The 15,610-nt window shown below is 40.4% G+C and overlaps 1 long non-coding RNA gene across 1 annotated transcript in view; it reads right to left on the bottom strand.

Annotated features, from left to right (window-relative positions):
- Positions 1 to 3,120: 3,120 nt before the first annotated feature.
- Positions 3,121 to 15,610, bottom strand: part of LOC134369116 (uncharacterized) — a 28,216-nt gene continuing 15,726 nt past the window's right edge. Inside the window, exons 2-3 of the long non-coding RNA XR_010022590.1 lie at positions 12,889 to 13,125; positions 3,121 to 3,402 (exon numbers count right to left, since the gene is read on the bottom strand). This is a non-coding gene — a long non-coding RNA (uncharacterized LOC134369116). The remainder of the gene's footprint in view (positions 3,403 to 12,888; positions 13,126 to 15,610) is intronic.

The raw sequence follows: 15,610 nt of genomic DNA, 5'->3' as shown, positions 1-15,610 counted from the left end.
AGTGATAGAACTTTCTTATTAGTTCGCTGTTTCCATGTGTGTATATTGTCTCTTGAGTGCCTCTTCACAGGCCAGACCAGTGCTTGGCTCTTAGTAGGTGTTGCATAAATATTTGCTGACTGGCAGACTGAGGTGGAAAACTCCTATCATGTTCCTCTAGTTAAGTGCCTTTCATTCCCTTTGCACTAAACCAAATGCTCCAGTATCTACTAGTTAATTGAATGAAATTAACTAGGGCAATAAGTGGTGGTTCTAATTAAGAGAAACTCTTCGTGGCATCACTTGTACCCATATTGTTTATTTACATCATTCATTCATTCATTCAGTAATCATTTCTCTGAGCCCCTACGATGTGCCAGACTCCGAACTAAGCTGCTGAGGAAATAGAGAAGAACGTTATAGCTATAGCTCCATGGGGAAGACAGATGTGGGCCCAGAGAAGCAGAGCGTGCACCACAGCTGCCACCCATCGTTGCTCTCCACTGAAAATCACAAGCCTGGTGCTGATTCTTTTTGGCACAAGTATCCTGTGATCTAAGAGGAGCAATTCTCAGAGTGAACCCCAGACCAGCAGCGTTGGTGTCACCTGGGGACTTGTAAGAAATGCAAATTCTTGGCCCCCATACCAGACTAGCTGAATCAGAAATTCTGGCAGTGGGACCAGCAGTGTGTGTTTAACAAGCAGTCCTGGTTGTTGGTTTTTCTTTTTCTTTTTCTTTTTTCTTTTTTTTTTTTGACTTTTAACACTCCTGGTTGTTTTGAAGCCTGATACAGTTTGAGAACTCTTGCCTTACAGCCATGCTTCTCAACCTTGGCCACACGTTTAAATCATCTGGGGAGCTTTTTAAAAAATCTGACTGCTCAGACTCTACCCTCAGACTAATTAAATTAGGATCTCTGGGAATAGGAGCTGGGCGCCAGAATTTTTAGAGCTCCCCAGGTGAGTGGAATGAACCACTGCCTTAGCGGATGACAGGTCAGTATGAAAAGGCCAATAAGAGGCCCAGCTGAAGACAACCAGAACGTTCTGGGCAGGTCAGCCGTGCCTCTTGCTTCTTTGGAGTCTCTGCGCTGGGGTATTCAGGTCGTGCTCAGTGTCCTCCCTCTGTTTCCGATGTTCCTCTCCCAAGCATGAACTTTGTTTAGCCTTGTGGCAGAACATGCCTTTTCAACTAACACTTGCAAAGTAGGTTCAGGAAGGAAATGTCAGGGATGCTGAAGCTGCCAACTGCATGCATGTTGAGCAGTGATTCTTTATCAATCTTATGGGAAAAGAGACCAAGAGGTGAATCATCTACAGGGTGGTTTGTGCCGAGCATGGTCGCTGACATCTTTGGAACTCTTAGAGTATGAGTCACTTAGGCATTTTTGGATTCTGTTTTGTCATCTTAGTCTTCTATTTCTGAATTGAGTTAAATCATATATTACATTAATCGTTTGTATGTTATTTCTATTATAACTTATATAATTAAAAATCATATAATCAATATATTTTATAATTATAATTTATGTTATGTTATAATTACATGTATTCTAATTAGTAAGTACATAGGAAAAATAATCACAAGAATAAGTACTGTCTGTTGATTGCTTATTATGTTAGACATGTTAAGCACTTTACCTATATTGTCTCAATAAGCTTCAGAACCACCCAGTGTGTGTTTATGTATTACCATATCACCCCCTTTTTCAAGATATGGAAACTGAGGATAAGGAATGTTAAGTGACTCACCCGAGATCACATAGAAAATGACATAGTCGGGATTTGAAAGTCGGTTTATCATCAAACATGGTACTTTTAGCCCCTGTCTCTACTGGCTCATAGTAAATAGTGGCATATGTTTATATTAATACTGTTAAAATTATATGTTACAATTGTAAATAATATGCTTCTGGATAGTGGTTTTTTAATACATAAAAGTATATATAATTTAATATAAAGTTGTACCTAATATTAATTCGATAAATACTATATATGAAATGGTGTTACCATTTATAGCTATTTATTTAGTATCAATTATAGTTCATTTGTATCCATAACTAATTATGTTATTTCAAAAGACCATTCTTGGAATGTTGCATTGAGAATATGTGGCTACTTTGAAAATACTGTGTGATTACTTAATACAGTGTTAAAGGAAAAAACAGGATACAAAATTATACATACTGTATTGATAACAATTTTGTAAAAAATATACACATATATTCATATGCATGGAAAAAATGGGGGGAAATTGCCCCATATCTTTCACAGAAATTGTGATTGGATGGTTGGATTACAAGAGATTTTTATTTTCTTTTTTGATACTCAGGGCCAGACCAAGACACAAGGGTGCCCCAGACAGGCCGATAATTTGGCATTGCTTTAAACTGGTGTTCTTTCAATTTTTGTTCTACATTTATTGAGTGGGATAGGGGGAAATTGGTTACCTATTAATAAATATTGTCTACAAATATATTTCACATCCTGATTCATTCTCACAGACCAAAGTAGAATTCCTACGAGAGTTCTTCAGAAAGTTCATGGAAGGGGCCGAGCCCGTGGCGCACTCGGGAGAGTGCGGCGCTGGGAGCGCAGCGACGCTCCCACCACGGGGGTTCGGATCCTATACAGGAATGGCCGGTGCACTCACTGGCTGAGTGCCGGTCACGAAAAAGGCAAAAAAAAAAAGAAAGAAAGTTCATGGAAGGATTTATATTATCTTTTAATTCTATTTTTACACAAACCTTTTGAAGTACCCTCATATTCTGGGGGAAAAAAACGCAAATTATTTCTCACTTTTCTGTGTCTGTTATTTTCTCTTTTAAAATTCCAAACCCCACAGTTTATTGGGAAACATATCAGTTTAAAATGTAGATGCTGGGGCTGGCCATTTAGCTCAATTGATTAGAACATGGTACTGATAATACCAAGGTGTCCAGGGTTTGATCTCTGTAGCAGCCAGCTACAAAAATTAAATAATTATAAAATGTAGGTGATAAAATAAGTTGCTCATTCTTAGCCCTCTGCTGGGCATAATTGGGGTTTCTGAATTTCAGCCAACTACTGTATGTATGGTACAAAAATATTGCACAGAGAGAGGCTGATGGCAGTGTGGAGTGGTTTTATTTGTTTGTTTATTATATTTCTTTCTTCCTTGAGTTTTGCCAGTGACATAAGGAGTCCCGTGAGGAGCCCTGTGTTACTGGAGCCACATTTCCACTTGAATCCACAGACATGTCAGCACCCGTTGCTCATTCTCAAAAAGTTGGAAAATACACAAAGAATGACTTTCCAGATGAGGAAGGGAAAGTTTAAAAAGTTCTTAAAGCTGCTAAGAATGAAAATCTAAAATATCTTGTGGGCTTTGGTTCTCTAGGTGATGATGGTAGTAGCCCAATCTCCTGGTCATCTGCTGGTGCCTGAAAAGAAAGCTCTTATCAAAATGGTACTTAGCAGATTGGAGTTACAGCTTTTATCTCTGGGAAGCTGTGCATGATCTAAATGTGGGGTGGCCTGATACAGCCCAACCGGGGAGTATTTGAAAGTTCTTGAAATCACGCAGCTGTCATCTAACAGTTATCTTCTTACACAGATGGAATGAAAAATCATATTTTCTTTTTGCTTTATACAGATGCATGAATCTAAGCAATAAAAGTCTGAAAGCAAACGAAATAAAATGAAATGGGCTAGTATGCTGTAATTGTGCAGGTGACAACTTGAGCACTAGACCAACAAGTGACTGGGTTTTAAATGATCTTTAAAAAGTCTCTTTAAGGCAAAAGTAAACAATCTATGGACTAGGGATATGTACAGATGTAATGAAACTATATAAAACAGTGAAGCAGTGATAAATGGAAGATTCAGATAGTGGTTACCTGGGGAGGGGAGGTAGCAAGATGGCATAGGTAAGGAACACGTGGTGAATTTAGAGGTACCGGTGATTGCCTTCTCTAGTGGGGTGATGGCTGCTGCTTTTTAAAATAGCTTTTTTGAGGTAGAATTTACAGACCATACAATTCAACCTTTTAAGTGTATAATCCAGTGGATTTTAGCATATTCACAGAGTTGAGCGACCATCACCACAATCTACTTTTACATTTTCATCATCCTAAAAAGAAACTCTAAAGCCATTAGCAGTCACTCTCCATTTCCCCCCAACCCCTTGAATCCCCAGCCATAGACAGCCACTAATTTACTTTCTGTGAATATGGATTTGCCTAGTGTGGATGTTGTACACAAAAGGAATCATAGAGTATGTATTTATCAGTTGATAGACATTTGGGTTGTTTCTACTTCATAGCATTATGATAATACTGCCATGAATACTAGTGTACAAGTTTTTGTGTGAACATATGTTTTCATTTCTCTTAGGCCTGTTCCTAGGAGTAGAATTACTGGGTCTTATGGGAACTCTATTTTTAATCTCTTGAGGAATGACCAAACTATTTTCCAGAACATCTGCTCCATTTTACATTCCATCCAGCAGTGTATTAAAGTTTCAATTTCTCCACATTCTCGTTAACACTTGTTATTGTCTGACTTTCCAATTTTAGCCATCCTGGTGGATATGAAGTAGTATTGATGTCAGAGGAGAGGGTCTGAGAAGGCTGTACAGCCAGCCTCAACCCACCCCATCCTCTTACCAGGTTCTTGACTCCGCCACAGGAAAGAATTCAAGAGCAGAGTCACAGTAGAAAGTGAGAACAGGTTTATTGTAGCAAATGAGAGATACAGACTTCACAGAGAAAGTGCAGCCTACCTCCAGAGACTGAGCAGGGCCCACAGCAAGTTTTATGTAAAAGTAAGAAATACACACTTACAGTTTAGCACAGAGTGCAGGTTGGCTCAAGAGAGTGAGCAGCCTTGGTGAAAGTAAGTTGGATACAAAAAGAAAGAAATATACAATCCACAGGCAAAGTGTGGGTTGCCCCTGGAGAGTGAGCAACAGCTCCACCTCTTGCCAGGATTCGGATTTTATAGTTTTGCAATCTAATACATATTCATGGAATCTAATGAATATTCAATTAAGGGGGTGGTTTCCTGTTATGTAACATAGTCTTGCACATACATGCTCAGTTGGTCTCCTTTTGGACCATGTTCACTGGTCAAATCCTATCACATGCACTGAATATATTCAAGAATATTCTGTGCTCTTTAGAACCCTTAGTTCAAGGTCATTCAAAGAATAAACTCCCTTCCACTGAGCATGCTTGGTCACTGGGATCATGTAGGCCTGTATAAATTCCTTTTGCTGAGCATGTTCTGCTACTGGGTTTGCATAAGTCTCCCCCTTGTTGTCTCAATCTCCCAGTCTTGGTCCCCAAAATAGGTCTAACTAGTGACAGTAACTCTCCTTTAGGGGAGGGCTTTGGGGAGGGGCTTGAGACCTCAGGGAGGGGCTTGAAACCCAGAGGTGTGTCCTGAAACCTGAACCCAGGGAAACTGAGCACCTCCTATCTCAGTATCTCATTGTGGTTTTGATATGCATTTCCATATTGGCTAATGGTGTTCAGCATCTTTTTGTGTGCTTATTGGCCATTCATATATCTTCTTGGAGAAATACCTATGCAAATCGTTTGCCCACTTTTTAATTGTTTGTCTTTTTATTATTGAGTGGTAGTTATTTGTATTCTGGATACAAGTCCTTTGTCAGATATATTATCTACAAGTATTTCTCCCTTTCTGTGGGTTGTCTTTTCACTTTCTTGATGGTGTCCTTTGAAGCACAGACATTTTTAATTTTGAAGAAGTCCAATTTTTATTCAGTATTTCTATTGTTATTTGATGTTTTGGGTGTCAAATCTAAGAAGGCTGTGCCTAAACCAAAGTCACAAAGATTTACTCCTATGTTTTCTTCCAAGAGTTTTAGAGTTTTAGCTAATACATTTAGATCTGACCCATTTGGAGTTAATTTTTGTGTTATGGTGTAAGGAAGAGGTCCAACCTTGTTCTTTTGCCATGTGGATATCTGGGTATTCCAGCACCATTTGTTGAAAAGACTATTTTTTTTCCTATTGAACTGACTTGGCACCCTTGTCAAAAATCAATTGATGATAAAGGCAAGGCTTTATTTCTGGACTCTTATTTTTTTTGGTGGCTGGCCAATACAGGGATCTGAACTCTTGACCTTGATGTTATAGCACCATGCTCTAACCAACTGAGCTAATTGGCCAGCCCTACTTCTGGATTCTTAATTTTGTTCTATTGAATATATGTCTGCTCTTATGCCAGAACCACACTGTCTTGATTACTGTAGCTTTGTAGTAAGTTCTGAAATCAGGAAATGTGAGTCTTTCAGCTTTGTTCTTCTTTTTCAAGATTGTTTTGGCTGTTCTTGATATCTTGTGATTTGAATTTTAGGACTGGGTTGTCAATTTCTGAAAGAAAAAAAAAAGCAAACTGGGATTTTGATAGGGATTCTATTGAATCTGTAGATCAATCTGGGGAGTATTGTCCCTTAACAATACTCAGTGTTCCAATCCCTGAATATGGGATGTCTTTCCATTTGTTTAGGTTTTCTTTCATTCAACATTATTGCTAGTTTTCAGAGCATAAATCTTACGTTTCTTTTGTTAAATTTATTCCTAAGTATTTTAATATTTTTGATGCTATTAGAAATGGAATTGTTTTCTAAACTTCATTTTCATATTGATCATTGTTCATTTCATATATTGATCTTGTACTCTGCAAACTTGCTGAACTTGTTTTCCAGTCCTAATAGTTTTTACTTGGTTCTTTAGGATTTTCTTTCTTTGTTTAAAAAAATTTTTATTAGCATATTCATTGTTACAAATCATACATATTCTTTATGACCCTTATCCAATCTCTCCCCTTCCCCCAGGATTTTCTATATACAAGATCATGTCATCTGCAAATAGATATAGTTTTGCCTCTTCCATTCAAATCTGGATGCCTTTTATCTCTTTTTCCTGCCTAATTTCCCTGACTGGAACCTTCAGTACAGTGTTGAATAGTAATGGTAAGAGCAGACGTCTTGTCTTGTTCCTGGTTTTAGGGGGAAAGCCTTCAATTTTTCATCATTAAGTTGGCTGTGGATTTTTTATACATGCCATTACTTGGTTGAGGAGCCTTCCTTCTAGTCCCAGTTTGTTGAGTGTTTATATAATGTAAGTTGTTAGATTTTGTCAAATTCTTTTCTTCCTGCATCTATTTAGATGATCATATGTCTTTTGTCCTTTATTCTATTGATGATCATGTATTACATTCATTGAGGTTCATATGTTAAGCCAACCTTACATTCCTGGGATAAATCCCACTTTGTCATGGTGTACAATGTTGTTGGATTCAGTTTGCTTGTTTTTTGTTGCGGATGTTTGCATCTGAAATCATAAGAGATCTTGGTCTATAGTTTTCTTTTCTTGTGATGTCTTTGTCTGGTTTGGTCTCAGGGTAATACTGGCCTTATAGAATTAATTAGAAAAGTATTCTCTTTTCTTCTATTTTTTGGGGGAAGTTTGTGGGAAGTTGGTATAGCTGTTAAAATATTTGGTAGAATTTACCAGTGAAGCCATCTGGTGCTTGGCTTTTCTTTGTGGGGAGTTTTAAAATTACTAACTCAATCGCTATACTTGTTATAGTTCTATTCAGATGTTCTGTTTCTTCTTGAGTGAGTTTTGGTTATTTGTATCTTTCTGGGAGTTTTTCCATTTCATCTGAGTTATCTAATTTGTTGTCATACAGTTGTTCATAGTATTCCCTCATACCATACTCATTTTTATTTCTGTAGGGTTGGTACTGATGTCACCTCTTTCATTCCTGATTTTAATAATTTAAGTATTTTCTCTTTTTTTCTTGGCTAGTCCAGCTAAAGATTTGTCAATTTGGCCCATCTTTTTGATGACTTTTGGCTTCATTGCTCAATTTAAAAATTATACCACATAAGTTACATATATAATATATAATCTGTGTATATATAAAATATTGCAGAGTAAAAATGGAAAACAAAGAAAGGAAACAGGAATCATGGAGCAGTTAATTGTCTTAAGAGACTTCCTAGGGCCGTAGGTCCTATATTTGAGTTTCACATTGAATTATTTGATTATCCAGATAAACTAATTTCTAAATTCTTAAGAATTTTGTCTTTAAAATGAAACTAATATCTGCTTCACAGGCAAGGAAGTAATTGATACACTGTGAAATCCTTGGGTGAAAGATGATAAAGTGAAACAGTATTCATTACAGTGCTAATAGTATTGACAAATTTGACACTGTATTAAGATTGTTGTAACAAAATACTACAAACTGAGTGGCTTAGAAAAACAGAAATTTATTCTCCCACAGAAGTCTGAAATCAAAGTGTCATGCTCCTTGTGAAACCCATAGAGGAGAATCTTTCTTTGCCCTTCTAGTGTCTGGTGATGGCCAACAATCCTTGGCATTCCTTGGCTTAAAGTCGTATCACTCTAATCTCTGCCTCACATGGCCATTTTCTCCCTGTGTCTCTCTTGTCTTCTTATAAGGACACTAGTCATATCAGATTGAAGGCCCACCCTACTCCAGTCTGACTTCATCTTAATTAATTACCTCTGCAATGACCCTGTTTTTAATAAGGTCACATTATGAGGTCCTGGGGTTAAGACTTCAATGTATCTTTCTTGGGGGATGCAATTCAACCCATAGCGGACATGTTCTAAGCTAACCATGAACATTTGTTACTCTCCAAGTTTTAGAAATATATCAAAAGTATCTTTTCTGTTTACCATGGTCTTTTTTTTTTTTTTTTTTTTCAATCTCTTCCCTAGATTGATGATATGTTTAATGAAATCAAATTTAGTGAGTATATGGACACTGGAAAGCTAATTGACAAAATCAACTTACCAGGTTTGTTCAAAGTTTACCTTAATCATAGGCCACCTTTTGGTAACATCATGAGTGGTATCCAACAGAGCTTTGGTGTTCTTGGTTTTACCAATTCAAAAGGAAAAAAGGCTATTCGAAGAGAGGATTTCCTGAAACTGCTCTTAACTAAAGGTAAATACGTGAATAAGGATATCTGGTAACATCCTTGGGTCATTCCCAGTGGAGAGAACTGAGTTTGGGGAGACAGACACCCGGGATCTGCATCTTTGATGAAAGAGCAGTAATTTGACAGGGTTTCAGTCATGAGGGATGCCACTTACTGACTTGCATAACTGGCAAGTATGGGGTCAGGGGAAGGACCCTGACCTAGAAACCAGAATAATGCAATTTATGTTCCAACTTCCTGAAAGTCAGTAAGCTTCAGTGACCTCACTTGTAAAATGAGGATAAAAATGCCAGCTCATCGATCTCACAGAGATGTCATAGGATTGGGATGCATTTTTAAAATAAAACCATTCCACAGTAAACTTTTTTATTTTTACCTACCATTTTCCTCATTATTTTATGGGAGGAAATCAAGTAGGCTTTCTCTCCGGATGACATCTTCATCTTAGTCAAACTGGGTGATTCCAATATGAGGGACTTTGAAATAAAACTGAGACCAGTCTTTACCAGCAAATTGCCTTATTTCTCTGTACAAGCCCCAACATATTCTCCCTGGCTGGAGAACCCTTTTTAACACCATATAAGGAAATATGTGACAGTAACATGGGACTCTCTAGATTGTTTATGTGTCTAAAGAAAAGGAAATAGTGGAATAATTCTCATTAAGACCTTGGAATGATAATCCTAAACTCTGACCTTATGCTTAGCCCCAGAGCTAAATAGACAGCTTTTCACTTTATGACATCCAGGTGAGCACATGACAGAAGAGGAGATGACCGATTGCTTTGCTACACTGTATGGCTTGAATCCTGAAGGTTGGAAATCTGAGCCTGCAACCTCCTCTGTCAAAGGTACTATGCCTGGCTTCATCTGGGCATGTAGCCGGGGCTCACTGACTTGTAGATTTAAGTGCATGTATTTCTCCTGAATGGTGCAAGCCAATCTCCTTAAGACTGTGCATGACAAACTAAATCTTTTGGGAATCACACATGAGTAAGTTATGAAAAGACCAGTGAGCAGTGGTTTTGTCCAAGAGGTGGAAGCTTTTGTTCCTGTGCTTTGTTCATCTTTTTGTGTTTTCTGGCCTTGTTTTTCCCTTTATTCCACTGACCTGTTCGTTATCTTTCTGGCTTGGGTGTGTGAATGTTGGCCACTAGTAGAGGATACAGTCGGCAACTGTTTCATAAGAAGAGGCATGGCAAGAAGGATTTGGGTAAGGAGAGGGCAGCAACTTGGTGGGCAGAACAATCCCAGCTTCCAGCTGCTAGAACTTTAAAGTTTTTAAAGATCATCCTCCTCTCCCTTCCTGCTGTAGCCTCAATATTTTTCACCTTCTTTTTTTAGTTCACTGGACCTGAAGTTAGGGTTGTGAATTTAAACTTAGGAGGAACCAATCCAGATAGCTTTTCTGGGCCTGTTGTGCTAGACTATCTCCACCGACGAGCCAGGGTTGGGTAGGGGTGGTCAGAACCTGCCACCTCCACTGAGACTGAAGTCAGGTGCAAAGATTCCTCTCCAGTCTTTCTTCTTCTCTTTTCATTATCCATTCCCAATGTCAAATTAAACAAAGTTTCTGAACTCATATAATTCTGTACTCTTGTATATGATGATGGATCATTTCCAAACTGCAAGCTCCCTCTACTCCCTTCTCTATGTACTTCAGATCTCAGAATGTAACTTTCCCAAATGTTATATATTTATGTTGTGTTCCTAGGAATTTTGAAACATTCCATGTGGCTAAGGCTTTCCAGTGAGGTTTGCAGAGATTTGGTTAATAGTGCTCCATTCCATAAAGAAGGAATTTTAACCAGTTTCTGCCCAGGGGTTTTCAAGGAATCAAGGCCAAACCAAAGCACAAGGCACCTCTTGCTTTTGTTGAGTATCATTTCTTTGTGTTTTGGGAAAATCCTTCTGAGTTAGAAACCTAATCACTGTGAAGGCATTCGGTTTTCTTTTCTTGTTTGGCTAGGTTCAGAAATTTGCCTTGAAGAAGAACTTCCAGAAGAAGTCACTGCAGAAATATTCATGACTGAAATACTTGGCTTAACCATTTCAGAAAATTCTGGAGGACATGGTCCGTGAAGTTGTAAGGAATGTTTGAAGCACAAAGGACTTTGTGTGCGTATGTGTATTTTCCAAGAGGCACTGCGTTTTCTGCATTTCCCTTCCCCCACTCTAATCTTCAGAACATTCAGACATTAAAAGCAAATTTCTGTTAAGCAATGGAATTCACAAAGTTGGACATTCCACTGTTTCTGAAATAGAAAAGTGGGTGGAGGCAAGAAAAACACTGGCAGCTGGATATAAATGGTGGCTGGATACCCGGCCTGCCTTCCTGCCCCATCCAAGGGGGTGCTGCCTGTGTAGTTTGCAGGGGGTTTTGCAGAGGGGGTGTGGTCTCTGGGGCAGAGAGGGCCTCCTCAGCCAGCAGCATGCCTTCCTTGTGACAGAGTAGTCCTGGAAAATGATGGTCGCTGGCCTTTTCCCTTCCCTGGAGTGCCACCTGGACCCTTAGCTTAATGTAACCCAGTGATCACCCTGCCTGTAGTTAGGCTGCTGCAGGGGTGCTGAGTGCTCTGGGCCCCTGAGAGCCCCTGACTGTGGCTTCCTATCAGCAAAACACCCAAGCGGTTGTGTGTGGCCGTTATGAAGAGCATCACTGCTCATGCTTAACCCCGGTGGCAACTGCCAGAGAGAATGCAGAAACTCCCAGAGCCCTTGTGTGCTGCACCTGGCTCAGAAGCCACATGGCAGCAGCACCCCCCGCTTCACCCCCGCCCACTAGAGGCTGGGATCCTCCTTGGCCTCCACAGCAACCAGCACTGTTGATTTGCTGCCTCACACTCTGCTGGGCTTCAAAATATGTACAATAGTAAGCAAAAACAGGGGCCAGCTCCTCAGCTCGGGGACATGTAGGAGACATTGCTAACTAAGTGGTATTTTGGACTTGAAAATAGCATAGCATCGTAGTGTAAACAGATGAAAGTTATGATCTGTATTTAGAGTTTTGTCATCACTGCTAAGGTCTCATTCAGGCAAATGTGCCAAATGCTATTCTTCAGTAAGCTTGGTCCAACACCCTCCCCCAAATTAGGTCCTTCCCCAGAGAAACTAGCATTTGAGGTAACACTTCTGAGCCACGTAAAGTGCCTTTCTCCTAAGGAGCAGTCTGTGTGAGAGAAATAGAATAGCTCTAACGTCCTCATTCATGCACAAAGCCCTCCCCATTACATGGTGTGCAGTTGGAAATTTGGCACAGTGAGAGTCTTTGGAACACCCTGGAACATAGAATGGAACTGTCTAACCCAGAGCAGGCTGTGTCACTGCGACCTTGGGGAAGACAGCATGGGCCAAGGTTCTGCAGGCTCCTGCTTGTCAGTTTGTGTCACCAAGGCTTTGCAACCTAGTTTACATTTTGTTCTTTTTAAAAAACACAACAAGGAAAACAGCTTTATGAATCAATTTTGCAGCTGCTAAGGGCTTAGGAGATATATTACCAAGCCAGTTGTAAAGTTCCTGGGGACATTTTAGGGAACAGGAAACTCTCAAATAACTTGTTCCTTTCAAAAAATAACTCAGAATTGGATGCAGTCTGGACACCAGTCAGGGACTTCTTTCATTAAAACTGGCACCCTGTGATTTTGTTCTTATAGACTACATATATTGGAATAGTTGTCTTGAGCAGAACTGACCAGTGACCAGTTGGACCCACTATGGTAGGGCCAGTGAGCTGGGACCACCATCGAGCGCAGGCTGAGATGCTCTCTGTGCTGTCCCATCTTTCTGCTTCTCTCTTTAAGTCAGAGTAGGGAGGTGGAGGTTCTGGACACAAATGATGACCCAGGAATGCCAGCAGGATCAGTACCAATGGTGTTCCTACCCCATTCCCTGCGCAGTCTGGCCAGGGGGCCCCTTCTCACCTTAGGGACGCTTTTCTGCAGTTTTTTTTGTTGTTGTTTTCTCTCAACTTATTTGACAAAGGTGGAGCATAGCCAGTGTGCCCCTTTCAGCCCCAAGAGGGCCTCTTTACCTTCCATCTAGGACAGGACCAGCCTTCTGGCCACACAGGTAGAGGTAGGACATCAGAGGCCTGGTCCAGGGAAGAAGGCAGAGTGGATACAGAGAGCTCAGACTTTCCAGTGGTGGGTGTGGCAAAGCTGTGGCAACAGAAAGGGACAACGAAGAGACAAAGTGTCATTGAACTTGTGCGCAAAGATTTGGGGAAAAAACACTGATCACCAAAAGTACATTGTGATGTTACTTTGAAAAAAGAATACTGTTTCAGATGGGGCCTCTGACTAGCTGACCTGTACATCCTGGTTTGTTACTTCTAGATCAGGAACATGTAGAATAGCAGTGGTCTTCCAGGAACCACCAAGAGCCTCCCCACAATCCCAACTCTCTACTCCAGACCACCAGACCCCTCCTGAACATGGGGTGTGTTTTGTTTGCATAGCATCTGCTCTTGGCTGGGCTCCTTTTCTGCTTCTGCCATTTAATAGCTACCTGTGTGCCCTTGGGTGTGGCTAAGCTCTTAAACCTCAGTTTCCTCCTGGAACAACTCCTGGGGGTGGTTGTGAGCATTAAAAGGGATAGTGCAAGTAAAGTGTTACTGGCACAGGGAAGTGCTCAAAATATGACAGCAGCTATTATTATCACAGGCAGAGACTGTGCCTGAGAATTGGGAAGACATTTGGTGAGAATTAGCCTCTCCCAATGCCAAAGTTTGAGCATCATTTAACATTTGCTCACATAGGGGTCACTCCTGGTTTTGATAATGGGCCCTCAATAAATATTTGTGGAATGATTGAATGAATGAACTTGGAACTTCAGTGCTCTTTTGATAGCTGACTTAGCTTTTGAATTAAAGCGAATGCCAGGTCCTCACAGGGCCCTCTCCATCAGGGGTGGCAAACTGTCTCCGTAAGGGCCTGAGAGTAAGTATTGAGGCTCTTTGGTCCGAACGGTCTCTATCACAACCCCTATCCAGCCTTTATAGAGCAAAAGCAACCACAGATAATACAGAAAAAAAAAATGATTGTGGCTGCATTCAATCAAACTTTATTTATGGACACTGAAATTTGGATTTCATGACAATTTCCACATATCACAAAATATTATGATTCTTTTGGTTTCCTTCTGCCATTTAAAAAATGTGAAAATTGTTCTTAGCTTGTAGAGCTTACAAAAATGCAGCAGCCTGGATTTGTCCTGCAGCTGTGGTTCACCCACCCCAGCTCTACCTCATTAGCCAAGGTTACTCATTCTAACAGATTTTTAAATACATCAAATCCATACAAAATACCTGTCCAGTACTCTTAAACAAATGTCACAGTCATGACAGACAAGAAAAGACCAGGAAGCTCTCACAGATTGGAGGAGACTAAGGAGACATGATGACTAAATGTAATGTGGGAACCCTGATCAGTTCCTAAAACAGAAAAAGGACGTAAGTGGAAAAACTGGTGAAATCTAAATAAAGTCTGTAGTCTACTTAATAGCGTTGCACCAGTGTTAATTTCTTAGTTTTGATAAATGCATCACATTAGGGAAGCTGGGTAAAGGGTCTATGGGAACTCTCTGTGCTATCTTTGCAACTCTTCTGTAAATCTAAAATTATTTCAAAATAAAAAGTTTTTGCCTGTACCAGCGAGCTGCCAAATAAATAATAAAAAAGTAAGTTTTTAAAATTGGAATCTCTACCACCTTTCTGACTCAGAATCGTTTCATGATCTGCCCTATGCCTTTCAATTCTCGAGCAAATGCTCTTGAAGCTGTCAGTGCCCAGCTGCTCCTGGGTCCCCTCACTCACTGCCCTGTCTGAGCCCACTGTCTGTGCAGACCCGGCCTTCTGCTGTGCTTTGAGGTGATGGCAACAAAAAGGGTCTTTTTAAAAAACATCTGTGTCCTCAGGCTGTGACTGCCCTAGACACTGGTTTTTTTGGCTTGAGCATGTTCTTTAGGGATTTGGCCAGCAGTTTCCCTACAGGCAGCTGTTTCAAAATTGACTGAAATAAATAGATACAGGGTGCTAGGAACCAACAGCAAGTTGCTACCCTATTCATACGTCACATAACCATCCTCTGCTAGCTCAGCTTGAAGGACTATTTTAAAAAGAAATGAAGGAAGGGAGAGAGAGAGAGAGAAAGAAAAGTCTGGCTGATGCAACTTTCTGTGGTGGCCGCGCAACGCTGAGCATCGGGGCAGCTGACAGCGGGATTGTGCCCCTTTAGCTCATGTTTTCCTGAGTGTGTTGATGCCTAAGGCACACCTCTTGCCTTGGGCAGGTAACGATGGTATTTGTCAACGCCCAAGTGATAGGCATCAGGCCCAGGAAGATCTTTGTCCACCGCTGGCATCACTGTGCTTCTGGAGAGTTTGAGATCGCTAGTGGCTCCATGTGGCAGTGGTGGGGAAGTTCAACACTGAAATCACCCCCCAGGAAAGAGACTGGACCATTGTTTGCTACCTGCCCCCCACGTACTCTTGTCTTGTGGATTGAAAGTCACAAAACACATCGGTATAAACATGGTGGTTTTTTTTGTATATCTTAGTCTTCAATGCAAGTGAGGGTTTTTCTTTGGGTGTGTGGGGTGGGTTTAATTACAACTAGTACATGTTTGTCACCGGCCATTGACAAAT

This window comes from Cynocephalus volans, chromosome 2, assembly GCF_027409185.1.
Source record: "Cynocephalus volans isolate mCynVol1 chromosome 2, mCynVol1.pri, whole genome shotgun sequence".
Classification (NCBI taxonomy): domain Eukaryota; kingdom Metazoa; phylum Chordata; class Mammalia; order Dermoptera; family Cynocephalidae; genus Cynocephalus; species Cynocephalus volans.
The sequence above is the reverse complement of the archived record's forward strand: the minus strand, read 5'-3'. Positions and strand labels throughout refer to the sequence as shown.